At 43.6% G+C, this 14,457-nt stretch overlaps 1 protein-coding gene and 1 pseudogene across 35 annotated transcripts in view; both read right to left on the reverse strand.

Moving 5' to 3' along the window:
- Positions 1 to 14,457, reverse strand: part of Aak1 (AP2 associated kinase 1) — a 159,281-nt gene that overhangs the window by 97,135 nt on the left and 47,689 nt on the right. The window lies entirely within an intron of this gene.
- Positions 2,847 to 2,956, reverse strand: LOC121828406 (5S ribosomal RNA; annotated as a pseudogene).

Below are 14,457 nucleotides of genomic sequence, written 5' to 3' on the forward strand. Positions count from 1 at the left end.
ACTTAAGAAGGACTTCTTGCCAGGTGGTGGCACACATCTTTAGTCCCAACACTCAGGAAGCAGAGGCAGCAGATCACTGAGTTCGAGGCCAGCCTGGTCTACAGAGTGAGTTACAGGATAGTCAGGGCAACACAGAGAAACCCTGTGTAGAATGCCCTCTTTGTGGGAAGATGAGAAAGTTTCCCAAAGGGGAAAACACTTCTCTGCCCACCCTGGCACCTAAGGACAGCATGAGATAAGGGCCACCTGCATCCTCCTTGCTCAAGCAGTGTGCTGACAGTGCAGCTCACAGAAACAGTTAACACACACTCGTCCTGCCAATAAATGATCCCTTCCTGCAAAAACAAACAAAAAATAAAATTTGGGCTGGAAATGAAAATCTACTTCACTTAAGGAAAAGAAATCATCATCTCCATGCTTAGTCAGTCCCACAGCACCCTCAGCTAGAGGAGAAAGGAACCACTCCATTGGCAATCTCCTAGGAAGTAACTGGTGTGCCAAATGGGCAGCTAAAGGAGCCGTGTCCACCACTAAAAGGCAAATCTCCAAGCTCTGGCTCCACCATGACCTTGTGAACATTACTGGTTCACATTATCCTCAGAGCTGTGCAAAGATAAAATCTGTCTGGCATTCTTTCTGCTCCAACTGTTCATTCTAGAACAAGCCAGCTTAATAACTTACTTAAAGCTTTCTCAGCTTGCTACATTTACTACTGCTCCAGAAAGAGTGTCTTCCAGTGTGTTGATCTAGGTCCAGTGGCCAGGTGAAGGGACACGCAATGGCATCCAAGGTATGTGATGTAGAGCCCTTGAGTTCTTTTGGTTTTATTACAACTGGTCTCCTCTTCCAGGTCATCCTGCTCTGCCCAGCACTCCTAGCTCCGGGAGATGAGCTGTCCTCCTGGAAAGCACTGACATTCTTAGTTCCTAGCTATTCATTCCAGTTTAACTTCATGTTAAAACTTTCATTTAAGCCTCATGTCACCTGAACATACTACCCAGTACCTTCATCCACCAGTCTCTAAGTCACAGTCCTTCATCCAGTACTACATGCCAGCTCGAGGTCTTCTTCTCACCCTCTTCTTCTCACCCTAACTCATGCCATCACTCAGCTGGGTTCACTAAGTCTTGACCATTCTATACCCTAACTTCAGAATCCCTTCAGCTCCATCCCTTACTCCTCTCTTAGCTCCCGCCATATCTATTCCTCGAGAAAAAAATGAATCGTAAGTTTCTTTTCAAAGATATGTATCTAGTAATCTCTTAAAAGTATTAATGAAGCCCCAAGCAAAAGGCTAAATTCCTTAGTGTAATAGTAGAATCTTTATATTTTTCTCATCTTAAAAACACAAAAACAAAAACAAAAAAACATTTTGTTTGCCAGTGCATGGCATTTGTGTGGACAGAGGACAACCTGAGTAAATTGGTTCTTTCTCCGACCTTGTAGGTAGGTCCTGGGGCTCAAACTCAAGTCATCAGACTTGGCAGCAAGTACCTTTACTCACTGAACCATGGGCCCTATTTTTCTTATCATTAAAAAAAAAAAAAAAAAAAAAAAAACCTAGAGCTGGAAAAAAATGACTCAGCTGTTAAGAGTGCATACTGCTCTTGCAGAGGACCAGAGTTTAGTTCTCATAACCCATATCAGGAAGCTCATAATTGCCTGTATCTCGAGCTTCAGGATATCCAATGCCTCTGACTTCCTTGGGATCTGCACCTGTGTGCACCACGCGCGCGCGCGCACACACACACACACACACACACACACGCAATAAATAAATAAGTAAACAAGTAAATACATAAATAATAAAATCTTAATCGTTGTAAAGACAGGTTGAAAAGCTCGTACTGCAAACACCCACCTGCTCACACTTCTGGCCCACAGTTAGGATTCTCTACACTCTAACGTCTACCATCTATCTATGCAAACGTCAACTCCTCTTACCTTTAACTTCTAAGGCAGTGAAGACCTCGGGCATTTCACTCTGTTTCAGCATACATGTTTTAAATGTAATTTGGGGTGTCAACCTTTTTTTGTTTTTTGTTTTTTCTCTTTTGATGCTGGGAATGGAACCAGCACCTCCAGCATACTAAAAACATACTTTGCCACTGAGCTACACTCCCAGCCCTTGGGCATCAACTTGATTAGACTGGGGGTGAACATGGAACGAGTAAAGTATATTTCTGGGTATGGTTTACAAAGAATAGTGATGTATAGGACAGTGAACTGGGTAGGAAAGGTCAACACCAAATATAGGGCACTGTCCAATAAGCTGGGAATACTTCTTTCCTCAGGTTTTCACTCTCCTGTGCCCACATTTATGTTCTCTAGTGTTGCTGCCTTGAACATCAGATGCCAGGTTTCTCAGCCTTTAGACCTGGACTTGCACCAATGGCCTGCCTAGAAAGCTTTGGACTAAAGACTGCAGTGCTGGCTGTGCCCACCCCCTCATTAATAAGTTCAAGGTTCACAGGTTCTTTTGGGAGTAGGAAATAAATAAGGTTTATTTGCACTGAAATATGTGAATCTTTAGGATACTATTCAATAAGGTCTGAGAAATGCATACATACACACAACTCAAACCCCATCAATATAGAAGACCCTCTCACTACACAGAAAGTCCTTGGGCTCCCTCCAGACAGTACCACTCATTCTCCCCAGCAGCAACCACTAATCTGATTTTCTAAATCTGTTCCTAGGTTTATCTACTTTAGAACCAAACATAAATACAATCAGTGATTCTTTTTTCTTTCTTTCTTATATTTATTTACTCATTTTTTGAGACATTGTATCATTCTGTATCTCAGGCTATTTGTTTGTTTTTTATTTTTGTTTCTGTTTTTTTAAGCCTACAAGCACCTGGTATTCCCAGGCAGTCTCTCATCCAAGTACTAACCAAGCCCAACCCTGCTTAGCTTCCAAGATCAGGTGCATTCAGGGTGGTACAGCTGTAGACTGTTTTTGAGGCAGGGTATCATTCGGTACCCCGGCTAGTCTCAAACTCTCAATCCTCCTGTCTCGGCCTCCCAAGAATTAGGACAGCCAGGATTACAGGCCTGCGGTCTCACACTTGACCTAAGAGTGTTTATGATTTGAGTTCTTCTCTGTCCTCCTGTCTCCCAATGCTCTCCAGTCCCCTCACCTTCTCCTCCCCACCACTCTCCTTCAGAATGAAAACCCTTTTCAGCCTTTCTCCAGTAGGTCCACCCACAGCATTCCCACTGGCTGGAATATCCAGTATCCAATGTTCCCTTTGTAAACGTTTAAACTAACTCCTCTTCTATAAAATCTGACCTTCCCCCTGCCACTCTAGTTTCCTTATGACTCCACATTTGGCTGATCCTTCTGTTTGTTTTTAATCAAAATGTGTTGTGATAACTGGAATAAATTAAAGCCAGGGCAAAGAAGGAACCACTCTGTAGAAACAGTACTTGGTATTTTACATGGGTTTAAGATCTTTGAACACCTTGAAAGCAGCACTGTAGACTATCTTCCAAGTGAAGTATCTGAAAAATAAATCGCCAAAGAAAATAAAAAGAGAAGAAGAGGCTGGGGCAGTGGTGGTGCATGCCATTAATCCCAGCACTCTGGAGGCAGAGGCAGGCACATCTCGAGTTCAAGGCCAACCTGGTTTACATAGTGAGTTTCAGGCTAGACAAGACTACATGGTGAGTATGCTTCCAAAGGGGTAGGGGCAAGAATTAATTTATCTTAGGACCCTTAGGGCCCAGAAGGATCCTATGACAGATAACTAACAAATGTTTGATAGACTAAAAACAAATGTTGTTTCTCCACTTAAAATTCTCCTCTAGCTCTTTACCATTTGCAAGATGACATCCACATTCACACAAGCCCAAGAGTGTCTGGCAGAATCTTTTTGCATATGCTCTCTGTCGGAGAGCCTGTCCTCTCTGCACCTTGTAAAACTGTAGCTCTAAATCCAAGGTTGGCTCAAGCTAGGACATCCAACAGAATACAGTCCACCCCACACCCACCTTGACTCTCCTCCTCTGGTCACACCCACTTCTCTGCAGACTGGGACTGGATTCTCTTGGGGACAAGGATGCTTTATTTTAACCACTGTAGGAAATACATTGGTCTAGTTTACCATACTCTATCCTATGCTGAGACCATGTTCAGATACATTTTGTCAGGTGATCCCCATTCCACAGCTAATTGAGCCAGGAAGGGAGAGCTGGTCCATGCTCTCCCTTGAGAATGTGAAGTAATGATCCAGGAACTATAATCAGATGGCACTGTACAACCCCACCAATGTGGCTGGTGGCTACAGTCAATCATTGCTGTGCTCTCAAATAAGCATATTCTACAAATAAGAGATTTCTGAAAAAAAAAAAAAAAGGGTGGGGCGGGGATAGACACTTGGAAGATGTACTCTGAAAGAGAGGCTTCAAAGGGAAAGAAGCAGACACAAGAGCCACCTAGTAACTTTCCAAAATTCACAAAAATCTAGTTAACTTCTACTGTTGTGTCCTAGAAGGCTCTCCCATATTTATCCAGTACATTACTTTTCCCTTAATCTAATTCAAAATAAACTTTGTTCCTTACATCCCTAAAATACCTTGAACCAGTGTTTGCAAAATATATGGCAGTTTTAATAATTTTAGCAATTACAAATTCCTTTCACAAAAAGTCAAGAACCGAGTACTAGAATAGACTTATTAAAAATTGCACTAGATGAGTTAGAATTTTTTTTTTTTTGAGTTAGAATTTTTAAGTAGATTCACATAGAATAAACTTATAGTAACATGCAGACAGACATAAAGAAGAAAAATGGCCCAAATCTCCTGGGAAGGAAGCAGTGATAGGAACTGTCAATGGTCTGTGTTGTTATGCAGATCAGGGTTCGCAAGTGGGAGACAGTTCAAAATGATAGGAGAGATATATAATGCTTCCAACACAAAACAAGGCTTCCAGTCACTCTGATCTGCTTACCAGACACTATATGCATGTACCAATGCATCACTACACCTTATAGCTACATGTAATTAGTTTTTAAATTTTTGCTACATTGTGTGTGTGTGTGTGTGTGTGTGTGTGTGTGTGCACATGTGCGCGCATGTGTAGTTTTACCTACTTTAGTATGGTACATGCCACAAGTGTGGGGAGATCAGAAGACAGCTTGTGGTTTGGTTCTCTCTTTCCACCCTAAGGGGCCCAGGCATCAAACTCAGGTGAAGGTCAGGCTTAGCCACAAGCACCTTTACTACTTGTGTGCCTGTGTGCAATTATTATGTTTTAGTTAGGCACATATATGAGAAGTGTTTAGCTGTTTAACTGGGTTATCAGGAAGAATTAACAGAAAATAGGATTTAGCCTTCCAGGCAGAAGAAAAGCACAGGTTAGAATCTTTCATATCACATTATAAAAACCCAGCCTCTCAAGCAAGGGTTGTCTCCAGAAATGATTGGGAGCACATCAGCCACACCTGATAAGCTGTTTCTCCTGGTGGGTGAGGGTGAAGAGAACGGCACACTTCCCTGGGGCTTGGCAGGGCCGTCAATATACGGGCACAGACCTGTTACTGGTGGTTATTATCATTAAGTTCTGAGATTTTGTTCACCATGGTTTTGTGTAATAGTTTTATTTTTTAAATACTACACATAAATATTTTTCTCTTGATTATTGAGTGTTGAGTGGCTCCTTCAATCTGTATGAGAAGCAAGTGGTTCCTCTAGTTTTGGCCCTCTGTGAACAGAGCAGAGCAGGCACCCTGAGCACCAGCCTCCATGTGGTCCTTTCACATTGTGCCACAGAATCCCTAAAAGGTTAGGACACTCCTCAAGGGAAAAGAGAAACTTTGAAAGTAACTCCAGAGGAAGCAGGAGCTGAGGCAGGAAAAGAAACCATCCTGAGACGTGATTCTGGCTCCCAGCGGGATTCCAGAAGCAAAAGCTCCAGGATGGACACTCCTAGAGCCCCAAAGGCACAGTCAGACCACACCTGACTCGGGCTCCAAGCCAAACATAAAAGACAGCAAGCTTCACAGACGCAGAGCTCAGGCAGCCTAGAAATCATGAGCATGAACTCATCGTGACTGACAAAGAACAAGCACCAATCCAAGAACAGGGCTTAAAAGGGGGGCGGGTCTTCCACTAACCAGAGTCCCAGGGGCCTAAAAACAGACAAAACCAAACCAAACCAAAAACCTGCTAAGAAGGAAGCCTGGAGGTCAGTGTAGAGTAGTTAGAAAACCTGGGGTAAAGTATGTGAAACTAAATTAGGAAAGCGCTCACTCACTCCAAAACCAGGACAGAGGCCAGGAGAAACCAAGATACCTCAGGGATTAATAAATAAAGTTCGTGCCAAACAAGGAAGCCAATCTGAAGAAGATCAGAAGTTCCCAGCAGACTTCTTCCAGAATGTCCAGCACCACAGTCAAGGTGCTCAAGGGGAAGGAGAAGGAGGAATGGGAGCTGAGGCCTCCACACACTGTGCTGGTCACCAGCCAGCAGTCCTCAAACAGGCCAGCAGGCCTAAAGGCAGCTGATGGGTACCGGAAAGCAACAGGCCATGTGTGTGAGAAGCCTAAGAATCCCTCTGACCTCAAAATCCCACTTCTAGAATGCTATCTTAAGATGATAATCTCATGCATGAGGCCCTGGTTTCAACTCCCAACACCACATAAACAGGGTGTGGTGGTGTACGCCTGTAATCCTAGCATATGGGGGGGGGGGGCGGTAGAAGCAGGAAGATCAGAAGTTCAAGGTCATTCTTGGCTATATAGTGAGTTCAAAGCCAACCTAAACTACATGAGACCCCTGTCTCAAAAAAAAAAAAAAAAAGATAATCTGAAATATCAGTGGAATATGTACAAAACACACATAAAAACCTATAAACATAAAAAAAGTCCTATAATTTTTTTGGTTAAAAAGTAAAGTTTATGTTGTCAAAGAATAAAAGATTTTTTTAATTAATTTTAAAACAAGTAAAATCCTAAACAATGTAAATATGTTGGCATGTTCTTGATATATTAGTCAAAAGGAAGAAAACAATGTTCTGTTTATCACAAACATGGCTATGTAACAATGTGTGCTGCAAAAGGCAAAAAATAAAAACATAAAAATTCTAACCAAAACACACACAAAAAATTCTTAGAATAATTTACCTGCAGAAGCAGGGTGGTTATGGCGGCGGCGGCGGCGGCGGCGGCGGCGGCGGCGGAGCACGCCTTTAGTTCCAGCACTCGGGAGGCAGAGCCAGGTGGATCTCTGCGAGTTCGAGGCCAGCCTAGTCTACAGAGTGAGATCCAGGACAGACTCCAAAACTACACAGAGAAACCCTGTCTTGGGGGGAAAAAAATTTACCTACAAATGATGAAATAGTGGATATTTTCTTCTTCCTTATCCTTTTCTGGTTTTTTATCTTTTGTGTTTTGTGGTGTGTGTGTGTATGTGTGTGTATGTGGAGGGGGGGGTGCACGTGTGCACATGCTCCAGGCACACATGGAAATCAGAGAGGAACTTCTGAAAGGAGATTCTCTTCTTCCCACATGGGTCCGAGGATTGAACTCAAGTCATCAGGCTTGTGAGGCAAGCAAGCACTGTTACCTGGTGAGCCATCTCACCGGCACCTTTTTCTCTACTTTCAGCAATGACCATACATCATGGTTTGTTTTTAAACAAAAACTTGTCCTCCATTTTTTTATTCTCTCATACAATACATTCCAACCAAAGCTTTCTCTCCCCCTACTCCTCCCAGTCCCTCCCCACCTCTCCTCTTCCCCCATGCCCTTCTCCCCCAAGAATAGTACTGGCCTCTCAGGCACACCAACCAAACAAGGCATAGCAAGATTTAAGACAAGATACAAACCCTCACATCAAGGCTAGCTGAGGCAACCCAGCAGGAGGAAAAGGGTCCCAAGAATTGCCCTCCATCTTTAGGGGAACTGTTATCTCCAAACAAGATCTAATGAGTGGGGTTACTCCAAGGAAACGCCCCCTGTCTTTGCTATAAAACCAAGGCTGGGACTAGGCCGGTGTAGATGGTGTACTTAGCCAAGGCAGGTAAAAATTTCGAGGAATGCCCCCAAACAGTCATCAAAATAAACTTAGTCATCTAAATACATTTAGATAAAGCTGGGGTTTGTATGGATTTTTCCTCTGGTCTGTTTCCATCCATTATGGCTGGGAACAGCACTGTTACTGACTGACTTTATTTTAAGTTCACATATTTTGTTTATTATGAAGTTTTTGCACTAATTTGTTTCCATGCTTATTATCATTCCACCTAACTAACTTCATGGAATATGTGTTCCACCGTGGTCTGGCAGTGAGTGGACCAATATTTGCCTGCTGCTGGTAGCACTAAGTAGGAACGAAGAATGAGAACAGTCAGGTAGGAGAGGAATCTGGTGTAGAGATTCTTTCTCAACCCCAAATTTGACAGGGCCACAGCTCCTACAAGGTTCTCCTCACACTACTCCATTAGTCCATCTCCCTTTCTTGGTGATTTTCAGGGATCAAAAAAGAAAAACACACTGAGCAGTGGTGGCACACACCTTAATCCCAGATCCCAGCACTCAGGAGGCAGAGGCAGGCATAGATCTCTGTGAGTTCCAGGCTGGCCTGGTCTACAGATCTAGTTTCACAGCATACAGGGCTACACAAAGAAACCTTGTCTGGGAGGGGAAAAAAAAGATAAAAGAAAAAGAATGTTCCAGCTGGTGTGGTAGCACATGCCTTTAATCCAGTACTCAGGAGACAGAGGCAGGCACATCTCTCTGAGTTTGAAGCCAGCCTAGTCTACATACCAGGCAAGTCTGTATAGTGATACTCTGTCTCAAAACACCCCACCACAAAATAACAATAAATCTGTCCCAGGGACTGGAGAAGTGCTTCAGTGGTTAAGAGCACTGGCTGCTCTTGCAGATGACTCAGGTTTGATTCCCAGCACAGACATGGTAGTTACAACCATATGTAATTCTAATTCCAGGAGATCTGATGCCCTCCTCTGGCCTCCCTGGGCACTGAGCACTAACATGGAGCACACATCATACTTACAGACAAAACACGCATACACATAAGAATAAATAAAGTCTTTAAAAGAAGAATTAGTTTCAGCTAGCCTTGTTGACAAGATTGCTCTGTGGTGCTAAGGCCACATGGCCCGTCCCCCAGTGGGCCTGCATATCTTCCAGCCTCTTTTCAGCGTATCTGTTTAGGGCATTCAAAAATAGCACTGTTGAAACTCAGCTCTGTAACAGCCACTTTCATGTGTATTGTCTAATCGAATCCTCATGACAAGCCTGGGAGGCAAGTATTATTCAACTTCTGGCCAGAGAGCCAACCACAGGTTTGCAATGAGCCAAAGAACCCCAGTCTTCTGCCCAAAACCTGGTGTGTGCCCAACAGGCTCATTTCCTAAAGTCAGTCCACGAGATATGCTTCCAAAGTACCCTTCAGCACACCCAGCTGACAGTCCTATCAGTCAATTGACTTTCCTATCCAACATCCATCACACAAAATGAAACACAACAGGGCAAGAAATTCACTGAATTTTCTGTTGTCTGACTTAGTTTGGGCCACTGTGCAGCCCACTGCACAGGCAAAGAACTAGAATCCTGGGTGTGATTTACTGCCCCACGCGAGGGAGAAACGGTAGCTAACACTCCCTCTGATGTATGCATTCTAGATTACCCTCACCTCAAGGACAGGGAAAGCTGAGTGACAATGGGGGAGTGTCAAATAACTACTTGTGTGCTGGCTTTGGGCGTATCATGTTCTACCATCCACTACATTTTTCAGAGCAAACTATAGAAGAGACTTCATGTTGAGTCACAGGCATCCTGATTCCAGTCCCTCTTCTGCCCTCTGTGTTGGCTGTAACAGCAGAAGGCAGGGTAATCCACACTGTGGTGAAAGGAGCCAAAGTGCTAGCAAGACCTCTTCCTTTTTTTTTTTTTTTTTTTTTTTTTTTTTCTTTCCTAGACAGGGTTTCTCTTGTGTAGTTTTGGTGCCTGTCCTGGAACTCGTTTTGTAGACCAGGCTGGCCTCAAACTCACAGAGATCTGCCTCCCTCTGTCTCCCAAGTGCTGGGATTAAAGGCGTGTGCCACCACCACCCGGCTGCAAGACCTCTTCTTATCCTTCCCATGTTTGTTTCCACAGGAGGGATCCAAAGCAAGAGCAGCACCCTCGGATGGGGGCCAACACTGCGTCCAAGGAAGGCCTGAGATGTCAAGATGGAACTCTTATTTTCCAGTTTTCTACTTCTCTAACCCTCCTACTTTTATCATCATAAAAGCATGCTGAGAGATTCAGAGTTCCAGTGTGGAATGAGCTGATGGAGGGGCAGTTAGGGAAGAAGATTTAGAATCTATTGCATTCTTCCTCCTCCTCCTCCTCCTCCTCCTCCTCCTCCTCCTCCTCCTCCTCCTCCTCCTCCTCCTCTCTTCCTGAGGCTATAGAAGGAACATAGCCTCCTGGCTTCTCAGCTTTCAAAAAGTAAATAATTGCCATAAATCAAGAGTTTCAGATAAAGTTAAAACGGGTAGAATTAGATGAAAATCAGACCATGCACACATCCAATGGAGTCACATTAGGAAGAGTACGTAAAAAAGAGGGATGAAAAATATTTTCTATGAAACTGCACACACACACACACACACACACATACACACACAAAGATGTCTTTAGATTTTTCTCTGAATGTTGTCTATTAAGAGATGCTGACTGAGGTACAAGTTGGCTTCGTTAAAATTAGTGATGCAATGCTAAGGAAACCCGAGAGTCCAACACTAAGTGCATCAGCAACCTGGCTCAGAACAGAGTTCAAATGCAATGAGATCCCATTCCCAAGCCCTCACCTTCTCCCTGCTCCCTGACCTGCACACCACTGCTACTGCTTACACACTCAAAATTGCATCCAGGGTCAATGGAGTCATTTCTAAAAGTCTCAATACCAAAAAGGGATTTCACTCCCCACTCTCTATCCTCCAAACTACTAACTGTTCAAATGTTTTAAAGTCCTGACTATAAACAGCATCCCTACCTTGCACTTCGCCTTAGAAACCCTGCATCCCTTGTTCAGTCTCTAGAGCCCATCCATCATGCCTCCTTTAGGAACTTCACTCCAGGCACTGTTCCCTTCTCTTGTACTTCTTAATTGTTCCCCTCCCGCTTCTTCTTGCTCACTAATATTTACACAGGGTCCATGGCTCTCTGACCTAAAAAAGGGAAAAACAAATCTCATTATTCCTCTCTTGATCCAACTGGAAACCTCTGTTCCTTTCTTCTCTTCACAGCAAACATTTTTAACTGCCTGGGTTCTTGTGCCCCATTCACTCTTCTTTATTACACCTCCCCCCTCGGGCATTTAGAAACCTCTTACAATCCCTGGGGCTCAGTCCAGGGCACACTTTCCAAATACCCTCTCCGATGGTAGGTGTGCAAGGGTTTTCACTGGCGTGCTTCCACCACTCTACTTTGGAGTGTTCTGCGGTCCTCCAGTCCCTCTGCCCACTTCATCTCTGCAGGGCCCTATCTTTTCTATTCCCTAAGACTTACTGTCTCTTCAGGACTCAGTTAAGAGGCATCTTATTTCACTCCACAACACTCCTTGAGTGACCCCAGCCTTAAAGCACTTAAGCAAACCTTCATGGCATTACTAATACTGACAACCAAAGGCAAGATCTGCACATTTCTCATTGATCTGCTGGAATTTCCACTTGTAATTTTTACAGAGACCGTAAACTCTGCCCTAGCTATCATCCCCTCCTATCTCTCTCCCCAGCTTCGCTTCCTTTCTCATTGTGGCTGTGAATGTGACTGCCAGCTACCCCACACCCTGCCCTCAGCAATTCCACTCCCTAATGTCTGAGCAATGGCCAAAGCATGATGTCCATGTCGGCTTATTCTGCCTGTACTCACTACCATACTGCGCTCCAGAGCCATCTCCTTTTTCTTCTAGAACACTAGTTTCTGAGTACACTCTCAGAACAGAGAGAAGACAGGCATAACTGCCCAAGCATCCAGGCACAGTGAGTTAAATAATGCCAGTAGGGACATGTGCCCACAAACAGGCCACTCTCATTCTCTTGCCCTGGAACATGAAATGGGCTGGCCTCAATCTCTGCTGGCAGCAAAGCCTGACAACAAGGAAGAACAGGAGCTGCACAGCCACCATGCTGACTGAAAGAGCAAGCTACCGGAGAAATAGGAAACTGTAGGAATATACAACATGCCAGGGACCAGGAACTCAGACAGACAGCTCGCTCTGGTTTCCTAACATCAGACCTTCTCAAGCTAGTGTCAGCACAGCTTCCAGTTTCCTGAGAGACTCTGCCTTTTGCCTTCCCTACCCCACTCCCACCCACTGTTAAGTCTAATTAAGGAGAGGAACCTTCCTGTGACCATCAAGAGTCTTGGTTAATACATTTGTTTGTGTTTTAGACAGGGCTGCTTATATAGGCCACATTGGTCTGGAACTCAAACAAGAAAAATCTTCCTGACTCAGCCTCCTGAATGCAGAGATGTCAGGCATGTGCCACCCAAACTGAGTTAGGGCATGTGGATCTGCTCAGTTATCTCAGCCCTCGCATCAGTAAAGTGGTTAAAGCAGGCAAACTCTACTGAATGTCTAGGGCACTAACACACTACACTTTTCTGAGTGTTTTTCCCTATACTTAATCAATGGGGAAAAAATGGTTACTTCTGGCCCAAGGATGGGAAAGTACATATTTTAAAACATGAAGCTTTTAAAAGATGCTAAGTTTAGAATCAAATAAAAACTATATATATTTAACCTCAAATGTTGTTCATGTCAAGTTTAACCTAAAATTTTTAATAATGTCAATTTTCAGCTCATTTACAATAAAACACACAGGGTAGCAGGGAGTTTGAGGCAGGGTTTCTCTGTGTAATATCTCTGGCCATCGTGGATCTCACTCTGTAGACTAGGCTGGCCTCAAACTCACAGAAATCCGCCTACCTCTGCCTCCTGAGTGCTGGGATTAAAGGTGTGGACTACCACTGCCCAGAATAATGTGGGGTTTTTTGTTTTGTTTTGTTTTAGCCCAATTAAAACATTTCCTTTTGATTTAGTAGATCTCACTTGGTACTTGGTAGGTGAGCTAGACCATTTTCAATGTATTTTGAGCCATATCATTTTCAACATGTTTTTAACATATTTAAAAAATTATTTTCACTATTCTTATTGCAGGAAAAAGATTAATCTTTCTTATAATACCATATTGAATGTAGTGTCCTCAAGAGATGTTGTTTTTTGTTTTGTTTTGTTTTGTTTTGTTTTGTTTTGTTTTGTTTTTTTAAGCAACAACAGCCAACAAACACCTCTGGTTCTCTCAAAAGTGTCTAGATAAATTCACAAACCAATTACTAGTTACCCAATACACAAAGTACACATTACAGTGTTGATGAACTCCTTCATAAACAGCTGGATGCTGATATAGGGTCTGATTCAGCAGGCCTGAGAGAGGATCTGAGATGCACGTTTTTAAAATCTCCTAGACACCAAGATCATCAGCAGTTAGGGGAACAAATGCTCAGGGTCAAGAGACAGTTGGTGTTTCTGGGAATAAAAGGTGAGAACTTCAGTATACTGAGAACACTTAGCACAGAAGCAGAGCATGTCTTGGTTATACGCCCAGCAGTGCAGGGTGGCAGTGGGGAGGTCTGGCTGTGGTGTCTTTTGCCCATAGGAGGGAGCTATGACTGCAAATTCCTATTCTCCTGAAAATATTTGCCACTGAGGAAAAACACCACAACCCACACTTAAGTGGCTATTCAAATATTCTACAGAACAGAGAACTGTGCCAGATGTCTGCTTAATCTAGTTTGAAAGTCAGGGAAGGTGAAAAAAATTAGTTACCCTAGAGTTACTTCCAAAGGCCCCAAAATGGTAGTCAAAGAAAAGAGAAGAGGCAGGTCAGTTATGTAGAAATAAATTTCTATGTCCCAAAGTCTTTGCAAACATACAGAAAAAAATGCTGCTGTCTAATGTCTAATGTGGCTGGGGCTGGAAGACATGCTGAAGTGTACCGCATCACTTCAATCTATCCGGAACTGTGTGTGGAGCACACACCCACTGTTAAGACTGTGTAACAGCATGACCTGTTAATCTTTCAAACAAATCTCCAAGGGAGATATACTGAGGGGCAAGAGAAAGAACAATGAGTCCGAAGTCTGGAATCCTAGTTCTGGTCCAACTTTCATGAAAGGCAAGTTAGCCCTGGGCAAGTCACCTGACTTTTATGGAAACCTAGTTTTCTTATCTATATGATAACAATGTGGAGCTGGCATAAAAGGGAAAACCCTGACTTTTGGGATACCTGCCACAATTTGGTGACTCTAGTGGGATGTGAAATGCATAGCCCCACCTCCTGAACTCTGCACAGGGGATGAATAGACACAGGCACTGTTGCCTGTGGAGGTGTCAGCAGAAGGAAGAATTACAAGCAGCTATGAGCCTGAGCTATGGG

This window comes from Peromyscus maniculatus, chromosome 3, assembly GCF_049852395.1.
Source record: "Peromyscus maniculatus bairdii isolate BWxNUB_F1_BW_parent chromosome 3, HU_Pman_BW_mat_3.1, whole genome shotgun sequence".
NCBI classification, from domain to species: Eukaryota; Metazoa; Chordata; class Mammalia; order Rodentia; family Cricetidae; genus Peromyscus; species Peromyscus maniculatus.